The sequence below is a fragment of the Dasypus novemcinctus genome, chromosome 2, assembly GCF_030445035.2.
Source record: "Dasypus novemcinctus isolate mDasNov1 chromosome 2, mDasNov1.1.hap2, whole genome shotgun sequence".
NCBI classification, from domain to species: Eukaryota; Metazoa; Chordata; class Mammalia; order Cingulata; family Dasypodidae; genus Dasypus; species Dasypus novemcinctus.
Window position 1 is genome coordinate 185,977,404 of NC_080674.1, and position 13,655 is coordinate 185,991,058.

The following is a 13,655-nucleotide window of genomic DNA, read 5'->3' on the forward strand; positions in this document are numbered from 1 at the left end:
AGGTTGGAGGACTTATTTTTGCACGAAGCCACACGGCAAGCCTCTGGCACGGGTGGGACGGGAGCCCCGATGTCTGAGTCCAAAGCCCCTGCCCTGTCCCTCATCGCTCTCAGACTCGTTTCTGCCCATTTTCACTCATTCGGACGTTACGCTTTTTGTTTTGAACACGTGTCAGTCCTCAGGTTTGGCTCTGCCTCTGGAAGCTTGGGGCCTAGAATGACACAGAAACCAGACTGGGGTCCAGGGTGACTCAGCACGTGGCCTGGAGCGGCTGCAGCTCCCGGAAGCTCCTGGGTTTAAGTCCTGGCTCTGGCGTCCCCCCGCCAGCGCGCAGAGGAACCCGGCCTGGGGAAGTCGCAGACTCTCCAGCTCCAGAAGAGGATAATGAGGGCAAGTGCCCCGAGACTGTGGAACGCAGCAGACCCTGTTGTGGATGGTGGGCTGCGGTTCATAGAGCAAGTACAAGAATGTTCTCTCGTGAGTTACAGCAAATGGACAACACACACACGCAAATAATAAACATGAAGGCCCTAAGTTAAAAAGTGACCAAACCAACAATTCACCAAAATTAAATTTAAATGATTAGCAAATGCAGGTGAAATTCTCATCCTCCGGTAATCAAAGCAATCCAAACAGAAACAATGATAAAATAAAATGTGATAACATATTTAAAAGATAATAGCCAATGCTATTAAATGTTTGGAGACCAGATATTCTCACTCGCTTCTGATAAATTGGAATCCCCTTAGTGAAAGCAATTTCCGAGCGTATGCTTCCAATTTTAAGGGTCTATCGTAAGGACAAAAAGGGAATAAGAATTTAAACACACATCCACACACACAAAAAAAACAGTATGTTTTGGGAAAGAAATAAAAAGTGCCCACCTTGGCTCTGTGCCTGGCACAAAGAAGGCCCACAGTAAAAATGGGAGCCATTATTTCCTTTATCAGGCAGGAAACATTACCCAGATTTGAACCTGGATGATGGAGGCAGCTTTAGGGAAACAGAGGGTTTACTTTCTTTTTTTAGCTCTGAGAAGGAAACTGTAATAAAAAAAAAAAAGATTTTCCCCCAGGGAATATGGACCACTTGCAAAAGAAAACAATTTGGGCTGTGGGAAGGGCAACTATTAGGTTTCTGAGGAACTGGGGCTTGGGAAATGTTGAAACTTTATTTCTGCATCTGTGCCCCATTTATCCTAAGAGTCTCCATTTAATCACAAATTGAAGGCAGAATCAAAGGGGACATATTTGCATAATAAAAGAGGAGATTGAATTCAAATGTGCAGAGTTTTTACCTTTCACAGCCTCCACTGCCTTTTGTTCCTCTTTCTAATCTTTTCTAGCAGTTTTTTAACAGAGTAAAAAATGTGGCGCGGGGAGATACCAATTCAGGAGGAAAAAAGTGTGCATCTTCAAAGGGGTTAATCTGACTCGTGAGCAGAAAAGCTTTTTTCTTTTTCTTTTTCTTTTCCTGTGAGGGGCCTTGACCCAGAAGGGGAGCTGAGACCAATGTGCAGAAGGAAAAGCCACCAGATAATCGGTTTCCTTTCTCTTTCTTTCTTTTCTTTCTTTCTTTCCTTCTTTCTTTCTTTTCTTTCTCCTTCTTTCTTTTCTTTTCTTTTTAATGAGGGTGTTCCTTAAAGGAGGAATTTAGAAACATGCTGAATACCCACCTGTTTAAAAAAAAGGGGGGGGGTCATAAGGCTAGTCAACAAATGCCAGCAAAACACTTCAAGCAACACTTTACTTCAGTTTCAAGGTTATGACCTGTTGGAAGGAGCAAAAATGTATCAATTGAGTACCTACCATCTGCTTCATCTTCTCAAAATCCTTGAAGGGTTTATTATTATTTCCACTTCATAGATGAGGAAATGGAACTTTAGAGAGTTAAAGAAAGTCCCTGGAAAGTGCCTCACCCAACACGCAGCTCAGAGCAGTTCTCTGCAGACTTTGAATAAATAATTCTAAACTAACTCTTCAAGACTCCTTCTGGGGGACAACCTTCCTCTGCCAGTCTTCTTGTTTCCTATAGAGATGACTACGCCCCTGCTTCCAGGGATGACACAGCCAATAAAAACTTCATATTCCCTTAGTTAAGGTGATTGGGTCAGGAATGGGTGCCTGATCCAACTGGAGTCAATTGAGATACCCTTATACCCTTGCTGTGAATTTAAGAAATATACTGTGGCTTTTTCTGCCTAGATGGGAACGGAAGAGGTGTAGGGGCTGGAGCTGCTGCAGCCATTTTATGACATGAGGACTGGTAATTGAGTGAAAACTGAGGAAGTATATCCAAGAGCAAGGGAGAGAAAGAAATTGAATCCCGGATTAAGCTATTTCAAACAGTACTCATATCCTGCTTGTGCTGGTTTGGGTAAGAAGTTCTCTGCTGAAAAATCTTCCACAAGTCCTCAGTGTCTGGTCACAATGTCCAAATTCTACTCGGCATCTAAAACCCCTGTGATCTGCCTTTGACCTTCAGTTTCAGCTGTGAGGCTCTCCATATTCCTATAATCAAAACTCCAGAGGTTTTATCGTACTTGTTCTTCAGCAACAAGCCAGGTTTTCCTTCCTCTTTGCTTTTATATATGCCTGTACCTTGAATGGCCTTTCCCTCCCCGCCTCAAAAGGAATAAAAACTTTTCTAAAAGTCTTAGATGTCCAAAGATAGAGTTCCCATCCCTAAGAATATCAGAGGGAGGGTGAAAGCTGGAGAGGGGATGCTACAGAGGACCCTGAGGCATCAGGTGGGACTTGGTTTGGCTCAGGGTTTCTCTGGTCTGGGGCCAATCTCCTGTGTCAGAATCGCCAAGGGGCGATGGTTAAAACGTAGATTCAGAGGAGCGGGTGGAGCTCAGTGGCTGGGCGCCTGCTTGGCATGTACGAGGTCCCAGCTTCATTCTCTGGTATCTCTTTTAAAAAAAATTAGATTCACACATCGAAATGTCACCCCAGACCTGCGAAACCAGAATCTCTGGGGATGCCCCCGCCCCCACCCGGCATCTGCCCCTTTACCAAGATCTCGACCAACGGGACGCTCACCCTGCAATCTCACAAGGGCTGGCTGGACTTTGATGAAGTTCTCAATTCCCCCTCCCACCCTTTCTCCTCTCCTGGGAGTTCCTGATTTTCGTCTTCTTTCCCTACAGACTAGAGACAAAGAGAGTTGCCTTGGAAATCATTTCTGTTGGGCTTCTTTGTAAAAGAGGGGCGGAGTCGCTGTGAGAGCTGTCTTCGACGGAACTCCACGACCTCACCCACTCCCCGCAGGACCCTGTGTGCCTGCACGCACGCACGCACGTACACACTTTTTTTGGTAATAATAAACTTTATTTTCAGAGAAGTCTTAGGTTTACAGAAAACTTACACCAAAAAGTAGAGGGAATTTCCATAGAATCTACCCCCCCACACACACATAGTTTCCCCTATTGTTAACGTCACACATTATCATGGTACATTTGTTGCCATGGATGAACCAATATTGAAGCACCGCTACGAACCAAAGTTCACATTATGGTTCACGCTTTGTGCTGTCCAGTTTTAAAGGCCTTGACAAATCCATAATGTCACGTGTCCATCATTGCGGTTTTATTGCCCTAAAAATGCCCACGCCCTCCCTTCTGAACCCCTAGCAGCCACTCTCTTTATATTCCAAGGCTGGAAGAAGTCCAAACTCAAGAGCTCAGCAGGGCCTGCTTTCTCCTGGAGTCCCTGGCACCCGGGCCTGGCTTGCCGCCACCCCGGGCTCCCTGGCAGGACCCCTGCCCCCTGCCACGTGGCCGCTCTCACTCTCCAGGTGGCCGCTCCTCGCGTTTCTGCTGGCTTCTGGCTTCTCCTCGTGTCTTTCTCTGGTTTCTTCTTTTTTGGGAGGTACCAGTGAAGCCGGCTAGTAAGCTAGGGGATCAACAGACGATCTGGAGCCTGGCAGAGTCCACGTGGACATCAATGACCCCTAGATGGCTGCTGGGAGACCCTCCCCCAGATTCTGCTACCCAGAACAGACTCCTCCTGGAAGCCAGGAGAAGCCCGGATGCCCCCCAGGGACTTTATCACTGGGCCCTCAGGGGGAATCGATGGGTGGGTGATCAATCAAACAGTGAACCGCTGGAGCCCCTCCCCTGCCGTTAGCAAAGGGTGGAATAATTAACAGTTCAACAAGCCGGGCAGGGCCCGAATACCCTCTCACTCTCTGCTCTCGTCTCTGGACCCAGTCCTGCCCTCTGCGCCGCCGCTGTCGCCGTTTTTCCTTTGCCATGTGGCCACACAGGTAAACCCGGGCATTTATAATCTATAATGGGAAATTGTAGCCTGTAAATCAGCCTGCTTTACCACTTCTCAACTCCTTCCTCTCTACCTGGGACCCCTGATCTCCCATTTCTCTTCCCTCTCTACCTGAATAAATTACTGGCCTAACTCACCCTGCATGCTCTTGAAATTCATTTCTGCAGCATAAGTCAAGAACCTAAACAAAATCCAGTTAACACCAGGGCTTGAACCCAGGACCTCGTCCATGGGAAGCAGGCACTCAACCCCTAGGCTGCATCCACTCCCCGATCAGAGCTGGTTTTTGCGTTTGTTTTTTGTATTTAGGAGGTACCGGGGATCAAACCCAGGACCTTGTCCACGGGAAGCAGGCGCTCAACCCCTGAGCTGCATCTGTTCCCCTCTGGCTGCTGCTTTTTCCTTCTTCCTTCTTCCTTCTTCCTTCTTCCTTCCTCCTTCCTCCTTTCTCCTCCTTCTTCTTTTTTAATACTACTGTGTAAAACAGTGTCCTAAAGATGCTTCCCTATATGTATGTATATATATATATTTGGGGGGGGTACCAAATAACTTTATCTGAAGGAATGGTACCAATGAAAGAACTTGGTAGACGTTGATAAGACTTATAGAAAAGGTAAACCCAACACACATGCACAGCCCTGTGGCTCTGGGGAGGCCTGCATAAAGTTTAGCTCTATCATCACTGCTTCCCAGAGCGTGCTTGTCAGAGAGATGCTCTGCCAAGCCAGAACCCGGGGCCCCGTCTTGCACAAGTTGTTAGGGAGTCACCCAGTTCTTTGCTGGACTTCACCTGCTCATTCAGGTAACGGGTCTCGATGAAGTCACACAAGAGGGGGTCGTTTTTGTCAGTGGCCAGTTTGTGCAGTTGCGGTCGTGACTGACTCACCCTTTTTTCCAAGTGTAACGCACACCCCACTGCATTCAGTCCGCTCCCCTAGTCGTCTCGTTCCCGTTTCCCGATTTACCGAAGGAAGATTCGGCCGCCTCGTTGATTCTGCAGCTTCATTAGTTTCTCAGCATGTTCCCTCTCCTCGGGAGATTGGTGAAGAAAATATTTGGCAGAGTTCTTCAAAGCCACATCATCACGGTCAAAGTCGTAAGACATCAACAGGTGGAGGTAAGAGGTGTCGCGCTCCAGGTGGGCCTGGCGGTGGATGGCGGCCTCGTCCTGGTTGTCCATCTGGGGCACCTGCGACGGGGATGTGGTCGTCACGGCGGGCGCTTGAGAAGCGGCGGTGGCGTCTGTGCGACACTGGACGGACGGGGGCAGGCAGCTGGGGGTGGCTGGCCGACAGGGGCGAGCGCCGGTTCCGTTCAAGCACTGCTGAAGCAGGAAACCACAGCGACTCTCCGTGAAGATGTCTGGCCCTATATATTTTAGTTTATTTTTTAAATTCCCCTCCCCTTGCAGCTTTTTGCTTGCTGTCTGCTCTCTGTGTCCATTCGCTGTGCGTTCTTCTGTGTGTCTGTATTTTTATTTATTTTTCCCTCCCCCCTTGCAGCTTGCTTGTTGTTCTGCTCTCTGTGTCCATTCGCTGCACACTCTTCTGTGTTTTTTGCCTCCTTTTTGTTGCATCACTTGCTGAGTCAGCTCTCCACGGCGCTCGTGGGCGGGCGGCTCTCCGCGGGGTGCGGGCGAGCCTGTCTTCACAAGGAGGCCCCTGGACTCGAACCCAGGGCCTCCCATATGGTAGACGGGCCCAACTGATTGAGCCACAGCCGCTTCCCTGGCTTCTTCTTTTTATGAGGCCTCCTGTAATACAGATTAAAAGCCCTCTGCATTCCGCTGGGCCACACCTTAATTAAAAATAACATCTCCAAGAGGCCTTGTTTACAACGGGCTGGTCCCCGCAGGGACGTGGCTTCAGATGAAGAACACGTGCTCGTTGGGGTACGTGAGTCGACCTAGCCCGCGGGGTGGAGAGGCCACAGCTGTGTGCAAGCAGACAAAAGCTTGCTCGGCTGGAGTCCTCATTCCAACGGGAAAGACAGATGCCAGACCAGTAAACAAACGACCTCCATGTGATCTAACAGCAGCGTTTGCTTTGAGGACAAGAAAACTGGGTAACGGCAGAGAGTTCCTTGGCGTGGGGGGGAAAGGTGTCCCGAATTGACCTTTGAGCTGAAACGGAATCCAGAATGATGGAAAAGAGCCACCGGATAAAGATGGGGGAAAAAACACAGCCCACCCCAGGCAGAGGTCGCTTCCAGCACAGAGACCCTGAGGGTGTCCTGGCTCCAGGACCTGAAAGGCCCGACTGCCAGGGGTGGCCGGAAGAAGGGGAGAAAGGGAAGATGGGGAGGTGGGAGGGGGCCAAGGGGATTTGGCTCGTGTCTCAGATGCCAGGGGATGCCCTGGGAGGGTTTTAAGCAGGGGGAGAGCAGTGAGGCAGTGGGGAGAGAAGTCTAAGGTCAGAGTTAAAAAATGCTAGCAGGGTTCAGGTGAGAGAGGACACTTTCATCTAAGCCGAGTCAATATGGAAGGAAAATGGTGGGTTCAAAAGAGAACTGGGGGTGGGTCGGGGTAGGGCAGGGTGGGGTGGGGTTGGTGGCACCAGCAGGACCTGAGGATGGATAGGAACTGGAAGATGTGTTGGTCAGGTTCTCCAGAAAAACAGAAGCAATAGGGTGTGTGTGTGCGCACACACACATATATGCGTATGTAAAGAAATTTATTACAAGGAATTAGCTCTCATGACCATAGGGGCTGGCAAGTCCAGACTCCATAGGGCAGGTCTTAAGCTGGAAATTCTGACAGCGGTGAGGCCAAAGTCCTCAGTCCACATTCACCAGAAGAAGCTGGCTGGCTGGAAATTCCAGCAAGAGCCAATACTGAGGTTGAGTCCAGATAATTCTACTGACTTCTAAAACCCTCAGTTCCTGCTTTTAAGACCTCCAGCTGATTGGAGGAAGAGACTATCCATGTTGCTGAGGGCAGTCTCCTTTGTTGGTGGTAGATGCAGTCAATTGATTGTAGATGCAAATCCCATCTTGGAAACCCCTCAATCAGGCCAGTGCTTCTTTGACCAAACAACTGGACGTCATAATGGAGCCAAGCTGACGTGTGAGTTAATCACCACAGAGGGGTAGGGAGAGAACCAAACAGATAGGTGACAACTATCTGACAGATGAAATCTGTAATCTTTAACTTCAGCTAAAAGATAGATGGTGATGCTCTTTACTGAGATAGAGAAACTGGTTGTTGTCCAGGGTGAGGGAGCTGGGACAGAAGAGGAGTGGGAATCCAGATATATGTTCTGTATGTTACCTCGGGGGTGCCCATTAGACAACTGAACAGCCGTGTTGGGCGTGTGGGATATTCGAGCTTGGAGCTCAGCAGCATTGCTCGGTGTGGGAGATACCAACGTGGGAGTGCTAGGCACAGGCCCCGTGGAAGGCCGGCCGTGGCTCGGGGCTGACCAGGCAGAGAAGCTCCAGGCCTCCTCTGGAGCTGGAGGTGGTGTGAGGGAGCAGGCCCCTCCCTGGGTAGTACACTGTCCCTCAAGGACTTCTCATTTTGATTTGAATGGCCGCGGCAGAAGGTCAGGGTTGGTCTGGGGATGTCTCAGCTCGCCCTGCTCTGGCCTGGTAAGAAATCATGATGAGCGGAGGTGCCCAGGAGGTGACGGCCCACGCCTTTGCTGTGGGGTGGGGGTGGCAGAGTTCTCAAAGAAAACCTGGCTGTTTTTACCGAGGAAGGGTGACGGGAAGGCAGGCAGGAGGGCCGCTGTGCCTGGCCTGCTGGAAAGCACCTGCGCGTCTTTCCACACCCGGCTTGAAGGTCAAATTCCCTCCAAAGAGTTCTTTGACCTTCACAAATGGAATGCGTTGTTCTTCCCCTGGGCCCCAGTTCTCTGCATTGTAAGCACTTGTGGATTCCTCTGTCCACCACCTGCTCCTCCCCAGAACCGCACTCCTATTCATCAGTGAAACCCCAGCCACTCGCTCAGGGCCTGGCATATAATTGGCTTTTAAATTTTTTTAAAACTGGCTCTTAAACTCTGGTTGCGTTGTTGAAGGTGGTGTCATCAGTTTAAAGACAGTCCTGATCACAGCCCTGCAATTTTTTTTTTTTGTTTTTTTTTTGAGGTAGTGGGGCCAGGGATTTAACACCAGACTTTGCATGTGGGAAGCCAGAGCTCAATCACTGAGCCACATCGGCTCCCCTGAATTGGTTTTTTTCGTTTGTTTGCTTGTTTGTTTCTGGGTTTTTTTGGAGGCACTGGGAGCTGAACTCGGGACCTCCCATGTGGGAAGCCACATCCGCTCCCCAACTTTTTTTGGATGTGTCATTCTAGATTCATCTTTAAGTCCAGTGTGAGTTGAGTGACAAATTAGAGAATTTTTTCCCCAATGCTTTTCTAGTCACACAGCCAAATCAGTTCAGCAGATTATATGTAATCAACGAGGAAATCAATAAGTACTGCAACTGCATTAAAGAGTTTAGCAGATTCATTATGTATTTAGCACATTCAGTCCAATTTCAGGAAGTTCAGAGAAAAACAGGCTTTAGCATGTAAACAGTGCCTCTGATTGATTCTTTGGAGAGTCTCTGGCTGCACAGACTTCGGAGGGTAAAGGAGCCTGTGCTGCCTCCCCACCCCCTCTAGCCCAGAAAGGGAAGAGGGGGAGGAAGGAAAGAGAGAAGGAGGGAAGAAGGAAGGTCAAGGTAATAAACTCCTTGGAATGACGGCCTTTTCCCAATTTCTCAGCAACTCATGTCATTCACTACTTCATTCAACAAACTCTGAGCACTGGCTCTGTGCCAGATCAGGTGCCAAGCTCTGGGGCATGGGCTGAATCAGACCCAGAAATGCCTGGTGAGAGAGAGAGAGTCAGGCACACAACAGCAAGGCTCAACCCAAGGGGAGGCTGTGACTCCCTCTGCTGAGGAAGAGGAGGGGACATGTGAGTGGGGCCCTGCAGAATGGTGAGGAGTTCGGGCTTAGTTTTGCCAGGCTGGGACCACAGATACCTCCTCCTGGCTTTGGCTTAAGCAACAGGAATTTACCGGCACACAGTTTTCACTGGAAGGCTGGCTTCCTCCCCGGGTGGGCAGTGCTCTGGCCGGCTTGACGTCCTCGAGTTCTCTGGCTTTCTGAAACATCACACAGCGATGTCCTCTCCTTTCTTTTCCAGATTCCATCAACTTCCAGCCCCCACTCCCCTTGACTTTCTATAAAAATATGTGCATTTCTTCTGCTTATAAAAAAGGAATCTGGCCATCTAGATTAAGGCCCACTGTCATTCAGCTGGCTCATGCCTTAACTAAAATAACATCTTAAAAAGGTACTTTTCCTGATGGGGTCACACCCGCAGGAATGCAAATCAAGACCAAGAACCTGCCTAATGCTGGCTCATAACTCAATCCACCACAGCTGGTAAGGCTGGCACCTCACATGGGGAGACAAACCTCCCAAAGAGGCAATATGATGTGTTTGGGGAATGGCAAGTAGGTCAAAGTCACCAGAATATTAACTACAAGGGCAAGAGGGCCCCAAAGTCCCAGTGCCTCTGCCAGCCCTGCCCTCACTGAACTCCTCATATCGAGGTGTCAGCCACCGCTGCCCAGGGAAGGCAGTGACTTGCCCAAGGTCACCCAGCAAGTGGCTGAGGTTGTAAGCCACCTTTGTCTAACTGCCCCAAAGTCCCTTGCTAATTTCCCTCCACTCTGGGAGCCTCAGTCACCTCTGGCCACAAATTGTCCAGTGCTCCAATTTCCAGTTTGGATGAAGAAGTAGCACCAATCTGGGAAAATTTTGTGTCCGTGGGGCACACAGCCATGATACCCCATCTTTATTGATTTAGAACAAATGACATCTGTAAAAGAGGAGTTCACACTGGCAAGGATGTAGCATAGGCACCTGCACTCACCTTCGACTCCCGTGGCAGACATTGCTAATCGAGCACAGCATGCCTTCCCACTGATTTCTTCAGCCAGCACTCCGGGCAGCCAATTAAAACAGAGTAGCCACTTGAGGCAAACACGACACATTTTCTCTGGTCCAAGCATGCCAGCTGTTTCCAGGGGCCAGGCTGTGAGGAGTGATAAAAGAAAGTAAGAGCAAGAGTCCAACTCAAAGTATAAGAACCCAAAAAGGATCCAAACCAGTCGCCAAGTGCTGACAAGCATAGCAGTGTTAGGATATTTAGCATCAAGCCACAGGCTTCAGACTCGGTGGTTGCTGGTTGTCCTAGGCCTCCAGCGACAGAAAACACATGGACCTCGGCGAAAAAAGGGGGACTCCACTAGCAGTTGATCTGTAGTGGACCTCGCTTTGAGGTCTGGCGGGGTCCCGGGGCTAACTGGATGACATCTGGACTTTTTCCTGATCTCTCTTCTCCTAACCCTTCTTTCCACTATGCTGACTCCTTCCCAGGCATAATGTCCCTGTGTGGGCACACGCTGACCACCGACCTGTAACCCCAAAGCTCCTAGCTAAGGAGAGCACGTCAACCAAAGCCCCAGTTCTGGCCCTCACTGGCCAGCTCTGCGTCACATGCCCATCCGGGATCTGCCTCCAGCGTCCCTCCAGGAGGCGGCCCCACCCAAACACACGCACTGCCCGTAGGGAAGGGCTCCCCTGGGAAGCGAGAAGTGATAAGACCGGAAGGAGGGCAAATCGATAACATAAAAGCAGTGCCATCCATTACACTAAAGCCTGCCCATTTTGTGAGGGAGGAAACTGAGGCTCAAAGAGGGAAGCAGCTCGTTCAGTGGAGGGAGGAGTGAACCTGGAGTGACCCATTCTCTTCTCTAGGCCAAGCTGTCCCCCCATCCAAAAGAAAGTTGGTCACAGGAGAAGGTTCCCTGCAGCAAGCCTCGCAGGTGGGAAATGCCCCTAGCAGTGGTTGCCTTGAAACTGCCTTTCTGGCAGCATCGCTGGGGGAGCTATTTTTAAAATGCACACGCCCAAGCCCTGTCTTGAATTTACCAAATTTGCAGTTGGCAGGGCAGGCTCAAAGTTTGCACTTAGATTGTGAGCCGTGCATGGGTGACAGATGGAGATCATGGGAGTAGACACTGGAGATCTTCCACCCCTGTCCGCCTCCCCCAGCCCATCTTGGCACCACCACCGCTAAATCAGAGCTTCTAAGTGTTTATTTCGCTCATGCACCCCTGGTTATTTGGATCCCGCCTCCCCCACCCCACCTGCCTCCAGCTACCTCTTACTTTGTTCCTTTTCTTTATTCCCTTTGCGGCAAACCTCCCGTTGTTTTTGCTTGCAGTTTCCACTTCTCCCATTTGCCTTAAACCCACATCCGTCAAGCTTTTGCCCCAACCCTCCACGAAAATGGCTCTTGCCCAGGTGGCCGAGGACTCCACACTGCAAGATCTAAGCTGGGTTCTCCCTCCTTCCCTGGCTGGATGCTCGGGGCGCTGGGCTAGATGGACTTGTCTGTCCACCACCGGCTCCTCCCCAGACTGCGAGGATGTCAAAGTCACAACCACACTCCTATTCATCAGTGAAACCCCAGCCGCTCGCCCAGGGCCTAGCATATACATAGTTAGCTTTTAATTTTTATCTAACTGGCTCAAACTCTGGTTGCACTGAAGGCGGTGCCATCAGTTGAAAGACAATCCTGCACACAGCCCTGCAACTTTTTTTAGATGTGTCATTCTAGATTCATCTTAAACTCCAGAGTGAGTTGAGCGACAAATTTAGAGCGCTTTTTCGCCAATGCCTTTCAAGTCACAGCCAAATCAGTTCAGCACATTACATGTAATCCACAAGGAAGTCCTCCGCCTCCAAGAAGCCCAGTCCTCTCTGGCTCCGGGGGGCACTGTCCAGCCACCCTCCTGCCCTCCTCTCAGCCCCCTTTGCTCCAGCCATCTCCTTGCCCTGCCCTCTCCATGTTCTGGTGCCCCAGGCCTCCGTCCTAGCTTCTCCAACATTCCCTCCCTTGGTATTCTCAGCTTTAAATGTTATCTGTCTGGCAACTCCCAAATTCACACCTTCAGAGCTACCTTCCTAAACTCCAGCCTCTTTCCTACCTAACCTCTTCTCTTGGAAAAATCATTCTATCCAAACCTAAGTCGGAGTCCCGCCCTCCCAATCTGCCCCCTTCCCCCAGCCTTCCTCATCCCATTTTGGGTTACTCCCTTCTTCCAATAGCTCTGCCAAACTCCCTGGCACCCTTCTTGACATCCCTCTTCCTTTCACACGCCACATGCAATCTGCCAGACAAATCCTGCTCCCTCGCCTGAAATAAACCCCGCACGCTCCGACTTCTCACCGTCCTCTCTGGCTTGGGTTCCACAGCAGCCCCTGGGGCACTGCCTCTCAACACGGCCCCCACAGCAGCCTTGAAACTCCCAGGCCTCTGCAGGGCAGGTGTAGCTCAGTGATTGAGCACCTGCTTTGCATGTACAAGGTCCCAGGTTCAAGTCCGAGGACCTCTTTAAAAAAAAAAAACAAAACTCAAGTCCAATCAATGTCATTTACTGCTCAAAAACTCCCAGTGCCAGTGGTTCCCCTTTCACTGGGAGGAAGAGCTCTAAGTTGGAACTTACCAGACCCTTGTGGTCTGGCCCAGTTCTCGCTCTTGACGTCTTCCCTGCCACGCAGCCCTGGCTCACTCTGCTTCAGCCTCGTCCCGGATGCCGGGATATTGCTGTGAGAAGCCTGGCTGCTCCCCCTGAGGGCCTCTGCTCCACCCCTTTTCTGCCCTTGTCTGGAACACTCTTGCCTTGGAGATGCCTCACTGCCTCCAAGTGCTGGCTCCAGGGTCGTCTTCTCCGATAGTAAACCCAGGCAGCTGCACCTGCCCACTCACTTCTCACTTTCCTGATCCTCATGCCCGTCCTTTCTGTTCCTCTTTTTTTTTTTTTTCCTCTAGCTTTATCACTTTCCAACATTCTGTGTAATCTTCTTCTTTGTTGTGGTTTTTGCTTCTGGTCTGTAGCCCCCAGCTAGAGTGCAAGCTCCGAGGAGGCAGGAATTTTCATCGGTTTTGTGCAGTTATTCCGAAGTGCCTACAACAGTGCATGGCACATAGTAGCTGCTCAATAAATAGCGGCTGTTTGATTGTGGTCTCACTTGAAGTCCCATCAGTCCTGGGCAATATTTCACAGACAGAAAAGGGAATGCACCCGGAGGTGGAATGACTTGTCTGAGGACGCACAGTAAGTGCCAGTGCAGAAGCCGGCCAGAAGGCAGAGATGCCCCCTCAGTGCGGGCAGGGCAGGTCCCAGATCCCCCGGCCCGGGATGCCAGGCCGAGGAGGGGGGTGCTGTCCAGGCCAGGGGTTCCCACACTAGGCCTGCGTGGGGGTCACTTGGAGGGCTGGTCAACCACAGACCCTGCACTCTGTCCCCAGGTTCTGATTCAATGGGTCTGGGTACCGCCGAGAATTTCGCTTTTCTACCGA

The 13,655-nt window shown here is 50.5% G+C and overlaps 1 long non-coding RNA gene across 2 annotated transcripts; it reads right to left on the minus strand.

Moving 5' to 3' along the window:
• Positions 1 to 1,223: 1,223 nt before the first annotated feature.
• Positions 1,224 to 12,829, minus strand: LOC111759045 (uncharacterized). Of its 2 annotated transcripts, none has more exons than XR_011645316.1 (3): positions 12,522 to 12,829; positions 10,158 to 10,319; positions 1,224 to 1,675 (listed from the first exon to the last, which is right to left on the minus strand). It is a non-coding gene; the product is annotated as an uncharacterized lncRNA (long non-coding RNA). The 2 variants fall into 2 exon arrangements; XR_002793143.3 differs by lacking the exon at positions 1,224 to 1,675 and adding an exon at positions 8,718 to 9,381.
• Between the last annotated feature and the right edge of the window lie 826 nt (positions 12,830 to 13,655).